The sequence below is a fragment of the Eubalaena glacialis genome, chromosome X, assembly GCF_028564815.1.
Source record: "Eubalaena glacialis isolate mEubGla1 chromosome X, mEubGla1.1.hap2.+ XY, whole genome shotgun sequence".
Taxonomy (NCBI): domain Eukaryota; kingdom Metazoa; phylum Chordata; class Mammalia; order Artiodactyla; family Balaenidae; genus Eubalaena; species Eubalaena glacialis.
This window is the reverse complement of record NC_083736.1, coordinates 39,210,247-39,221,770: the sequence shown is the minus strand read 5'-3', so window position 1 is coordinate 39,221,770 and position 11,524 is coordinate 39,210,247. Positions and strand designations below refer to the sequence as shown.

The window sequence follows — 11,524 nt, the reverse complement described above, 5'->3', positions numbered from 1 at the left end:
ATGTACCATTGCAACAAAAAGAAAAAATACCTAGGAATAAACCTACCTAAGGAGACAAATGACCTGTATGCAGAAAACTATAAGACACTGATGAAAGAAATTAAAGATGATACCAACAGATGGAGAGATATACCATGTTCTTGGATTGGAAGCATCAACATTGTGAAAATGACTATACTACCCGAAGCAATCTACAGATTCAATGCAATCCCTATCAAACTACCACTGGCATTTTTCACAGAACTAGAACAAAAAATTTCAAAATTTGTATGGAAACACAAAAGACCCCAAATAGCCAAAGCAATCTTGAGAAAGAAAAACGGAGCTGGAGAAATCAGGCTCCCGGACTTCAGACCATACTACAAAGCTACAGTAATCAGGACAGTATGGTACTGGCACAAAAGCAGAAATATAGATCAATGGAACAGGATAGAAAGCCCAGAGATAAACCCATGCACATATGATCACCTTATCTTTGATAAAGGAGGCAAGAATATACAATGGAGAAAAGACAGCCTCTTCAATAATTGGTGCTGGGAAAATTGGACAGGTACATGTAAAAGAATGATATTAGAACACTCCCTAACACCATACACAAAAATAAACTCAAAATGGATTAAAGACCTAAATGTAAGGCCAGACACTATCAAACTCTTAGAGGAAAACACAGGCAGAACACTCTATGACATACATCACAGCAAGATCCTTTTTGACCCACATCCTAGTGAAATGGAAATAAAAACAAAAATAAACAAATGGGACCTAATGAAACTTAAAAGCTTTTGCACAGCAAAGGAAACCATAAACAAGATGAAAAGACAACCCTCAGAATGGGAGAAAATATTTGCAAACGAAGCAACTGACAGAGGATCAATCTCCAAAATATACAAGCAGCTCATGCAGCTCAATATCAAAAAAACAAACAACCCAATCCAAAAATGGGCCGAATACCTAAATAGACATTTCTGCATAGAAGATATACAGATTGCCAACAAACACATGAAAGGATGCTCAACATCACTAATCATTAGAGAAATGCAAATCAAAACTACAGTGAGGTATCACTTCACACCAGTCAGAATGGTCATCATCAAAAAATCTACAAACAATTAATGCTGACGAGGGTGTGGAGAAAAGGGAAGTCTCTTGCACTGTTGGTGGGAATGTAAATTGACACAGCCACTATGGAGAACGGTACGGAGGTTCGTTAAAAAACTAAAAATAGAACTACGACCCAGCAATCCCACTACTGGGCATATACCCTGAGAAAACCATAATTCAAAAAGAGTCATGTACCGCAATGTTCATTGCAGCTCTATTTACAATAGCCAGGACGTGGAAGCAACCTAAGTGTCCATCGACAGATGAATGGATAAAGAAGATATGGCACATATATACAATGGAATATTACTCGGCCATAAAAAGAAATGAAATTGAGTTATTTGTAGCGAGGTGGATGGACCTAGAGTCTGTCATACAGAGTGAAGTAAGTCAGAAAGAGAAAAACAAATACCATATGCTAACACATATATATGGAATCTAAAAAAAAAAAAAAAGGTTCTGAAGAACCTAGGGGCAGCACAGGAATAAAGATGCAGACATAGAGAATGGACTTGAGGACACGAGGTGGGGGAAGGGTAAGCTGGGACGAAGTGAGAGAGTGGCATGGACATATATACACTACCAAATGTAAAATAGATAGCTAGTGGGAAGCAGCCCCATAGCACAGGGAGATCAGCTCGGTGCTTTGTGTCCACCTAGAGGGGTGGGATAGGGAGGGTGGAAGGGAGACGCAAGAGGGAGGAGATATGGGAATATATGTATATGTATAGCCGATTCACTTTGTTATAAAGCAGTATCTAACACACCATTGTAAATCAATTATACTCCAATAAAGCTGTAAAAAAACAAATAAATAAAATAAAAATACAGTACAATAACATTCAACATGAGGTACTTCATATTTTTCCTTCATAAATAATGCTTTAAGCTACTGAATTCAAGCACTGTGATGCACAAGTGTCTTGAATTAGCAAGCTTATTTAAACACCTTTAAAAAAAGACAGTTCAGTGCAATAGTTATGTAGAAATTAGACCATTTACTTAAATACTATATTAAGATATGCTTAAAGAATGTTACATCAGAATTGCTAGCCTAGTTCCCCTTATCCCCAGGATATGAACAACGACAAAGTCTGCCAGATACATTGGGAAAAGCATCTACAGGGCACTGTTTAATAAAGTTGCGTTTATACACTAAAGTTGCCTGCCTTGTCAGAACAATGGTTTCTAGTTTTAAAAGATACAAAATTCGAGATTACCAAAGAAAATAAAGCAAGCATATTAGCTTTAATTCCATGTCGTTGAAAATGCAGACGCGAGAATAGGATTTAAAAGATAAAATTTTCTTGTTTTAAATACAATTTTCAAATTTAACCCACAGCTCTTGGCACCAGCCAATCAGATGATGTATGGGTTTTGGTTTTCTTTCTTTTTCAGGTGATAGTAATTAACATAAAATTAAGTTCTTCCACACCTAGTGTACAGATCTCACGCAGCTCTCACCCAGCGGTTCCCCAGTCTCTGGCGGGCAGCTACGAACAGGAGCACTGACCATGGGTGTTACTGAATGAACAGTCTTCACTCTAAGGTTATCACACCCACCGCAACAATCTGATATGATGAAATTAGTACTAAATAAAGTTTCTTCTCCTCTGGCTTAAAAATGAGTGCCTTCCAATCAGGTATATAGTCTACCAATTTGCAAGATAACTATGAATTACCAAAATGTTTAACCATAATTTACAAATAAAACCCTTTGTAGAAGTATTTTTTAAATTGAAAATGTACCTTTATTTCATAGTTTGCCAAAACTACTATCTGTCATCTCGCTAATAAGAAATAATTGTTAGATAATTTTGGGAAGTTGTCCTGGGAGTACTCATCTATAATCACCATAACAGCTTTTGATCATCTATGCTAACAGACATAGGTAATGGCGAAGGTGATTAAAACATTTCCCATAATCCAGTGTTCTCCTCCATCAGGGAAGCCGGCCGAAGCAACAAGCCCACGTCTACAGGGGGAGAGGTGGCCCAGAAGCACAGGTAATCACTCACTGGGGCCCAGCTGGGGCCAGCAGGGGGACCATTTCTGTCCCAGCCCTCACTGACCTGGCAGGGAGGAGACAACTCCTGAGCTGGCACGCACTTGCACGCGCACGGGCACACACGCACACACCCACCCCAGGACTAACCCCTGCTCCAGAGCCAGCTTCGGGCTCACAGAGCAGGAGAAGGAGGCGGCCAGCAGCCACACTCTGGGTGGCGGGGAAGCCATCTCAGGATCACGCTGGGCAGAAAAGCTGCCCAGAAACACATGGATACCTCAACTGTGAGTGAACACAGTGGACACCACCAGGGTCACAGGCACTAAGCCAGCACAAGCCTTCGCTGAAGGAGAATGTTTTGATGAGCTTTTCCCTCCTTTGTTTACATTATCCATGGACAAATAAGAGAGCTGGATGTGATGCTGAGGCAGTGAATATTAGGTATCCTCAAGAGTATCGTTCTAGACCATTTTCTAAAAGCCCTGCAGGCATATATTGGCACTTTAAGATGGCCAGAGGTCAGATTCTAGCAGTCCAGGAACAGGACAGAATTATAATTAACTAAGAAGATACAATGTGGTCAAAGTAGATCCGGGGAAGTATATTTCAGATAAAAAAAAATCAATGAATAAAAGTATCTTATTACATTAACATGTGGTGCTACAAAACTAATTGTTATTCCATTCATCTAAAGAATCGTTTGGTCCTCTTTTCATGGGAAAAAGGGAATAGGAATTCTATACAGTACAACTTTTGAAAACCTGCAAATGGCAGGGATCAGAAGCTAAATAGGGGGAAAAGAGTTTGACTTTTTCAAACTCTGTATTATAATATGCCATCAATTAAACTATTTGTCGTATGGGACTTTTTTAGGCTTCCTTTTAAAACCATTTTAGTTTAAATTAATAGGCCTGCAACTTTTTTCTAATGACAATAAAATTTTATAATTTAGTTACTTCTAAAAGAAGTCTCTGTACTGCAATATTTTGTCTTCTAAACTAAAAGAATATAAATCTGTTTGTAGCAAAAGTCATGACCTAAAACTTCCAATTTCTTACTTGCTTACTTTACATTGACACTTTGCAGTTTAAAATTTAACAATCTTACGAATTTAGGATTTAAGAAAAAGCAATGCCCAAAAGTAAAATATTTAAAAGGAAATAAAATAAGAAGGTAAACATGACTACTGTCTACTTTCTAAATTATTACTTATTATCAAGCAAAACGTCTTTCAAAATTGTACACTGAGGTTTATCGTTTTGGGGGGAGGGAGGGAGGGGTTCTGTTTAAAAATAATTCTTGTTATTGTTATTTTAGACTATTTATTCCTACTTAAAATAAAGCCCAAAAGAGAATTTGAAGTGATCCAAAAATTTTCCTAAGAGGGACAAAACTGGGAGGTCAGTGGGGCAGTTGGAAAAGAACGCAAAATCTCCCCAGATGTATAGACGCAACTCTAAGAACCACAAGCCTTGACGAGAACTTGGCTCTTTTAGGCATATGGTTAAAAGCTGAATGCTGCATTTTTGCCTGTACATAATTAAAAGGTTGAAAGAAATTAGAACCTGCCTACAGCTCCATTCGTTACAAATTACCTGCACTGATCGCATATCTGCAGCTGAGCTAAGCATCAAGCAAGTAGGAGAGTGGTGTGCACCTCAGAGCCCGCACTGCTCCGGGAAGCGTGCTCAAGCGTAGAATATAAGTTCGGGGATCTGCCCCCCCTGCACCCCGGTGCCGTTGACGGTGAGTTTGCCACACTGAACTTCTGTCATGCCTTCCAGTCCAAAGTAGCTGAGCTCATTGCCGTCCAGGATCACGCAGGCCGTGTAGAAGGTGTCCTGCTTAGTCTGCACTGGGTACTCAAACCACACGGGGAAGGTGTTGCTGGAGCCCTCTGAGAAGTACTTGCTCAAGTTCTGCCCCAGGACGATGCCCTGCCGCTTGAGTTCGATCTTGGCGCTGTACTCGGCCAAGCCGCAGCTGGAGCTGTGCAGCCCGAAGCCCGCGATGAACACCCTCTTGTCGATGGCGAACTGGATGCTGTCGCAGCGGCCCCGGTAGCGCCACTGGTTGCTCCGGTAGGCGCGCAACTGGAAACGGTGGCAGCGCTGGGGGACGAGGCCCTTGCGGGCTTTGCAGCTCGGGCTTCTTGGCCGCGGTGTACCAGAGGAAGATGTCGTTGGTCTCGTTCAGAGTTAAGACTCCGGACTGCGCGGCACCGTTTGCAAAATCGTCCAGGGCCATGGTCGGGATGCGGATCAAGTAAAGTGCCTTCCCGAGGACTCCGCGCTTATTTTCAATGCTCAAAGCCAGATCTTGTTGCTGGCATTCCACTTCAGCCCAGCCGAGAGCTCCCTCGAAAACCACAATTTCTTTGGCATTCAGTTTCCCTGCGGAGGATATTTTCTAGTGTCTATAAGTCAATATCACAGAACCCCTCAGACTTGAGAGCGAGCTCGGCCTGCACGTCGATCACCTCCCAGCACCGTTGGGTCAGGCCCGGCTCCTCAAACAGGCAGCTCTGGGACAGGAGGACACAGGCGTTCTTGGCGCTCAGGCTGGTCTCCAGGAGCTTGACGCAGGCCCGGGCGAGGTGAGGGACGATGTACTTTTTGGCAGCATAAAGAGTGGCCAAGACTGTGACAGCAGCCAAGTCCATTTCATCACAATAGATGTATTTCAGCATAGCGAGAAAAGCAGCAGGGTCGACATCTGGTATACGGATCTCACCTTTGTCTTCGGCAAGTTCTCCGTAAAACATTGCGTAGAACACGGAGCTCCCAACAGCTAAAACATATTTGTGTCCTGGCAACTGCTGAGTCCCACCTGGTGGCCCAACCACAAAATGTACATCTGCCATCAAATCATTATTGAACATCACCGCATTTCTCTCTCTAATGGTGGGATAAAGACCCTGCCAATTCGGGGCTGGAATAAGGTTGTGGTTACTGAGATTCTGCTGGTGGTACTGATGGACAGTGGTGCTGCTGGAGTTGGCTGGTTTTCTTCGGCGTAATATATCAGCAGCCGTCTTCTTCTTTTTAGTCTTCAAGGTAATTATTTCATAACAAACTGAAGGCAACCTGCTGCTGCTGCTGCTACTGCTGGGATTTTTTTTCTTCGAGCTTTTCTTGGACCTGTTCTTTACCGTCTCGCTCGCGGTCCTTGTCGCCTCAGGCAGCGCCCGCCGTCTGCGCTGCTTACAGCTTGCTGCCTCGGCCCGGTGCCCGCTCCTCAGGCCCCGTCCCGGGCACTCTGGGATCCAGCACCCGGCGGGCTCGGCGGCACCCGCACGCTGCATTCCTTTTTTTTTTTTAAAGATTTTTTTTTTTTGATGTGGACCATTTTTTAAAGTCTTTACTTGTTACAATATTGCTTCTGTTTTATGTTTTGGTTAATTGGCCACGAGGCATGTGGGATCTTAGCTCCCCAGCCAGGGATCGAACCCACACCCCCTGCATTGGAAGGTGAAGTCTTAACCACTGGACCTCCAGGGAAGTCCCATGAATTGCATTCTTAAAATTACATATTCTAATTGGCTGTTGCTGATGTATTAGAATATTGTTGATTTTTAAATTTTATTTTTATCCACTAAACTTGTTGCAATGTCTTAATAGTTCTAATAGCTTTTTGATTCTCTTGAATTTTCTATGTAAGCAATTATACTTTCTGAAAATAATGACAATTTAACTTCCTCCTTTTGATTCTTAAAACCGTATTACTCTTCCTTGTCTGCTGCATTGCTTACAACCTCTAATACCACGTTAACTCCAGTGGAAATAGACAGTCTTATCTTGCTAAAGGAACACATATATCACTAGTTAGTATGATATTCGCTGTAGTTGTTTGAACTTGCGTTCAGAGATTGCCTTTCTTCCAGATTACTCATTGTGAATGGCCTTCAAGATGGATAGTCAGAAGCTCTAATCAGCAGCAAAACTGTCCCTGGAGCACTGCTCTGGGAAACAGAGGCAGTTAAGTGACTTCCTAGAGGAGTGTCCTAGCCAGTCTCCGGCAGAGGCAGTGTGGAGTCATTCTTTTACTGCGCTTGCCTCAATCTCCTACATCTGAAATGCATTCTTTACTCATTTGCCCCATTTTTGCATTGTTTTGAAATTTTAACTTAGTGCATTTACTTTTTTCTTTCCAAGTAGATTATAAGATCCTTGAGGATAAGGGCTAAACAGTGCCTTTCCTTCATCTCATATAAACTCTTTAGAATATAAGTTCTATGAGGGAAGAGACTTTGCTGGTGTTGTTGCTACTGTTTCCAGTGGCTAGCACAGTGCCGAGCACTGTAAGCACTAAATATTTTTCAATAAATGAGTCAGCCTCACATTCCTTCAACCCCCGCAGGCTTCAGTCCATGTTTGGCAATTTGCTGTGTGTACTGAATGCATTCAAAAATGGTGGTGGAATGAATGAGCCCTTCCAGGCCCTAGTCTTTCATTTTCATTCCACCATTCTTTCACCTGGACATCTCCATTTCTAAACAGTTTAAGCAAAGCTTGATGTTGATGTATTTGTCAATGCCAGAAAAAAAATGTTTGACAAGTGTGCAATCTAACTTCATGAATTTCAAAACAGATGACACCCATTTTGATAAATGCATATGATTCTGCAGCTGATGAAAAAGAAAAATGAAAATGGGGCCAAATTACAGTTTGGCACCCAAGACAATAATCAATCTTTCATCACGCTAATGGTCTGTCATGAGACCGTAAAACCACATGAAGACAGGAAACAGGAAAGTCCTCACACCAGCTTTCCAAGGGAGTCAACATAATTTGGTTAACAAGACACACTTATCTGTGAATGAAATACAGCTAAGTGTGAACCTGGCAGTTCAATGATAAAATATGTCAAAGCTTTCCAGAAATGATTACCACCATAGCATTGAATAAGGTTACCATGGGCAGAACAGACTAATTGGTAGAGTTAGGTCTATTTTTAAATGTCAGACAACATCTTGCTACTCTTAACAGCACTGCTCTATGCCCCTTAACTGGGGATACTAACTACCTACACATTTCTCACTCCCACCATAACGGTCTACCCACGTTTGTTTTTTAAATCACATAGCTGGGGAGACATACACAGAAATCTGATAATCAAGTCCTGGTCCTGCCTTCTAAGGGGTGGCAGTAACATAGGGTGGTAAAGGAGAGATCTCTTGTTGCCACGCCCTCATTTGCCACTGCCACGTTCAAGCTCTTTTCCTGCCCTTCAAGTGCTCTCTTTCAGCTGCATGAACTCAGTTACCTGTTCACCTGTCCCTTTATTTGAAGACAGAAAATCTTCTCCCTGATGCCATTACAGCCTTCATGAACAGTTGTATGTTCTGAATCTGTAAGGTCACTCATCATCCTCCCATGATCCCTTTACTGACTTTAGCTGTCATCCTCCCTCCCTAAACATACTTGCATGGACATATAAGTGATATCATACAGTATTTGTCTTTCTCTGTCTGACTTATTTCATCAAGCATAATATTTTCTAAATCCATCCACGTTGCTGCAAATGACAGAACTTCATTCTTTTTTATGGATGAGTAATATTCCATTGTGTGTATGTGTGTGTGAGTATATATATATATGTATGTATGTATGTATATATACATGTATATATGTATGTGTATATATATACATATATATATATATATAAAATATCTTTATCCATTCATCCTGAATTCTTTCCAAAGTGCTTTTCCATAAAAATCTTATTGAATCCCTGAAAAATCCTGTAGGATAAACCTGGCATATTATTACCATCTTATAGATGAAGAAACTGAGGCATGGAAAGGGTCAAGAGCCTTCAGTGAGATATCACTCTAGCAACAGAGTATGGAAGTCACTTCACCCAGCCACTGTATGAAGCTCCTCCTGGATAAAAGGATGAAATTTAGATCTGAAACTTAGGCACAGAAATACTCTATAAATCAACAATAGGCTGGCATCTTTCAGAATATAAATTCAAGACAGTGACTCTTCGATGATGAAGATAGCTTTAATAAGGAAAGTAGAGATAAGAAGCACAAAAAGAAAAAAAAACCTGCCAAAAACGATCTTCCGTGAATGCTAGATCTGGGGTTGTGCAAATATATTAAGGCTGTTTAACATTGGTCATTGACAATTTCCTTTAGCTTTCATGATTGGTGGAAATAAATATATGCTCTCGCTAAAGCTCAAGCCTCCAAGGAAATACCTAGTGCTGGTAAACAAGTTCTGTAACGTCATGTGCTCTCTGAAAAGCAATGACTCTCAAACTTTAGAACATTCCAAGAGCCAAGTTAAGGAAATGGCAACTTATTTAGTGACTTTAATAAAACATGAAGAGGCCTGAAGCAAGCAAGTATAATATGGTGGGAAGTTTTCACTAGATAATACCTATTTGCAGTTGTCATCTGATCTGTGTAGAACTGACAATACCACCAGATTTGTCATCGATTTGGTTGGGTGGGCTATTCCTCCATTTGGAGACACTGGAATACTTATAAATTAGTTTTCTTCCCAAGTATTTACCACAGATAATGCTTACTCTGCCTTTACTTATTAGGGTCTATCTGAAAGAATCTCAAAGCCATTATTCAATGATGCCCTGTTTTATATATGTCTGTAGATGCACAGGAATGTCTGGTCATCTATTTGGTACATTTGTAGAATGCTTATTGTGTGCAGACACTGCTTCCGGCATTTGATTTGAAACACAAGAACTATTTTACTCCATTGTAAAAATGAAATGGCTTAGCACATGGAGTGTTAAAAAAAAATGTGAACTAAATATTGGGTGAAGAATTAGCTGGAAGGAGAATGTGATAATCCAAGTTGGAATAGACCAAAATCAACCATGTACCAAAAATAAAAAATAACCTCTGCTTTTCTTAAACAGCAGGCACTCCTAATTTATATTCCAGCTAACAATTGCTTTTCCAATAATAAAGCATCTGTTACCTAACTCTTTGTTTCCTTGTTTACCCACCTCCCCCTTCTCCAGCACTGAATTAATCTCACAACTCACTTTTCCTCTTCTGATAAAATAAATCAAAACAAGGAAATAGAGACCATTTCAAACAGTGGTCCTTCATCCTGAGGTAGTTATTCAATGCAGGTACACATTGCTCATACCAGCCACTTCCTAGTTGCCACTGACAAAATTCACCAATGTCTTCCATCACACCATTTAAGTCACATTATTGGTAGGACAAAACATTGCCTCTTTTATCACAGGCAAAAGTGCAGCTGTCAACTCTCCACCTTCCAACGTGAAATTCTAACACCTCCCCTCTCTCTAGCTCCAGTACTTCTGATCTCAGGGGAAGAAGTGTCCCTCCTTATGGTCAATGCTTATGTTGCCAGCTGGGCTTGGGCCCCTCCTCTTCTACTCTGCCAAGCCCATTTATTCCTTAACCCACTATTTTCTATCTCCACTGCTGATGTGCCACAGAAAAAACTCTGGATCCTTTCTGGTAGAGTCTTAATTATCCAATATATGGGATTTAAAACTCCTGAGCCTTCCTTACTAAGAATTTCTCTTTCCTTGGTTTCCATAAGGTACAATCTCCTGACCTACCACTCTGCCACTCACCCTCAGTCACTGTCACTAACTTTTCCTCAAGGTTTTTCTGCTCAGAAAAGTAACATGTGCACATTGCAGAAAATTGTGAAACTACATTCAAAAAGAGTAAAATAAAATTTTCTAAATATAAATAATCTGAGCATTGTAGAGTAGTTCCTTCTAGGCCATATATATTTTCATAATGAAATTCTAATCGTGCTGTGTTCATTATCTTGATTGTGGTGATAGTTTTACAGGCATATACATATGTCAAAATGTATCAAATTGCATACTTTAACGCATGCAGTTTACTGTATGTCAGTCATACCCCGACTAAGCAGTTTTTAAAATGTAAACAATAGAACTGCTGAACAACCATTGAGAGGAAGATGCTGGAACCCACGAAAAAAGATACCCCACATCCAAAGACAAAGGAGAAGCTGCAATGAGACAGTAGGAGGGGCACGATCACAATAAAATCAAATCCCATAACCACTGGGCGGGTGACTCACAAACTGGAGAACACTGATACCACAGAAGTCCACCCACTGAAGTGAAGGTTCTGAGCCCCACATTAGGCTTCCCGACCTGGAGGTCCGGCAATGGGAGGAGGAATTCCTAGAGAATCTGACTTTGAAGGCAGTGGGATTTGACTGCAGGACTTCCACAGGACTGGGGGAAACAGAGACTCCACTCTTGGAGGGCACACATAAAGTCTTGCGTGCACCAGGACCCAGGGGAAAGGAGCAGCGACCCCATAGGAGACTGAACCAGACCTACCTGCTAGTGTTGGAGGGTCTCCTGCAGAGGCGGGGAGGCGGCTGTACCTCACCATGGAGACAAGGACACTGGCAGCAG

The 11,524-nt window shown here is 41.3% G+C and overlaps 1 pseudogene; it reads right to left on the bottom strand.

Moving 5' to 3' along the window:
• Nucleotides 1–4,797: 4,797 nt before the first annotated feature.
• On the bottom strand, nucleotides 4,798–6,088 carry LOC133082301 (BTB/POZ domain-containing protein 3-like; annotated as a pseudogene).
• Nucleotides 6,089–11,524: the final 5,436 nt, after the last annotated feature.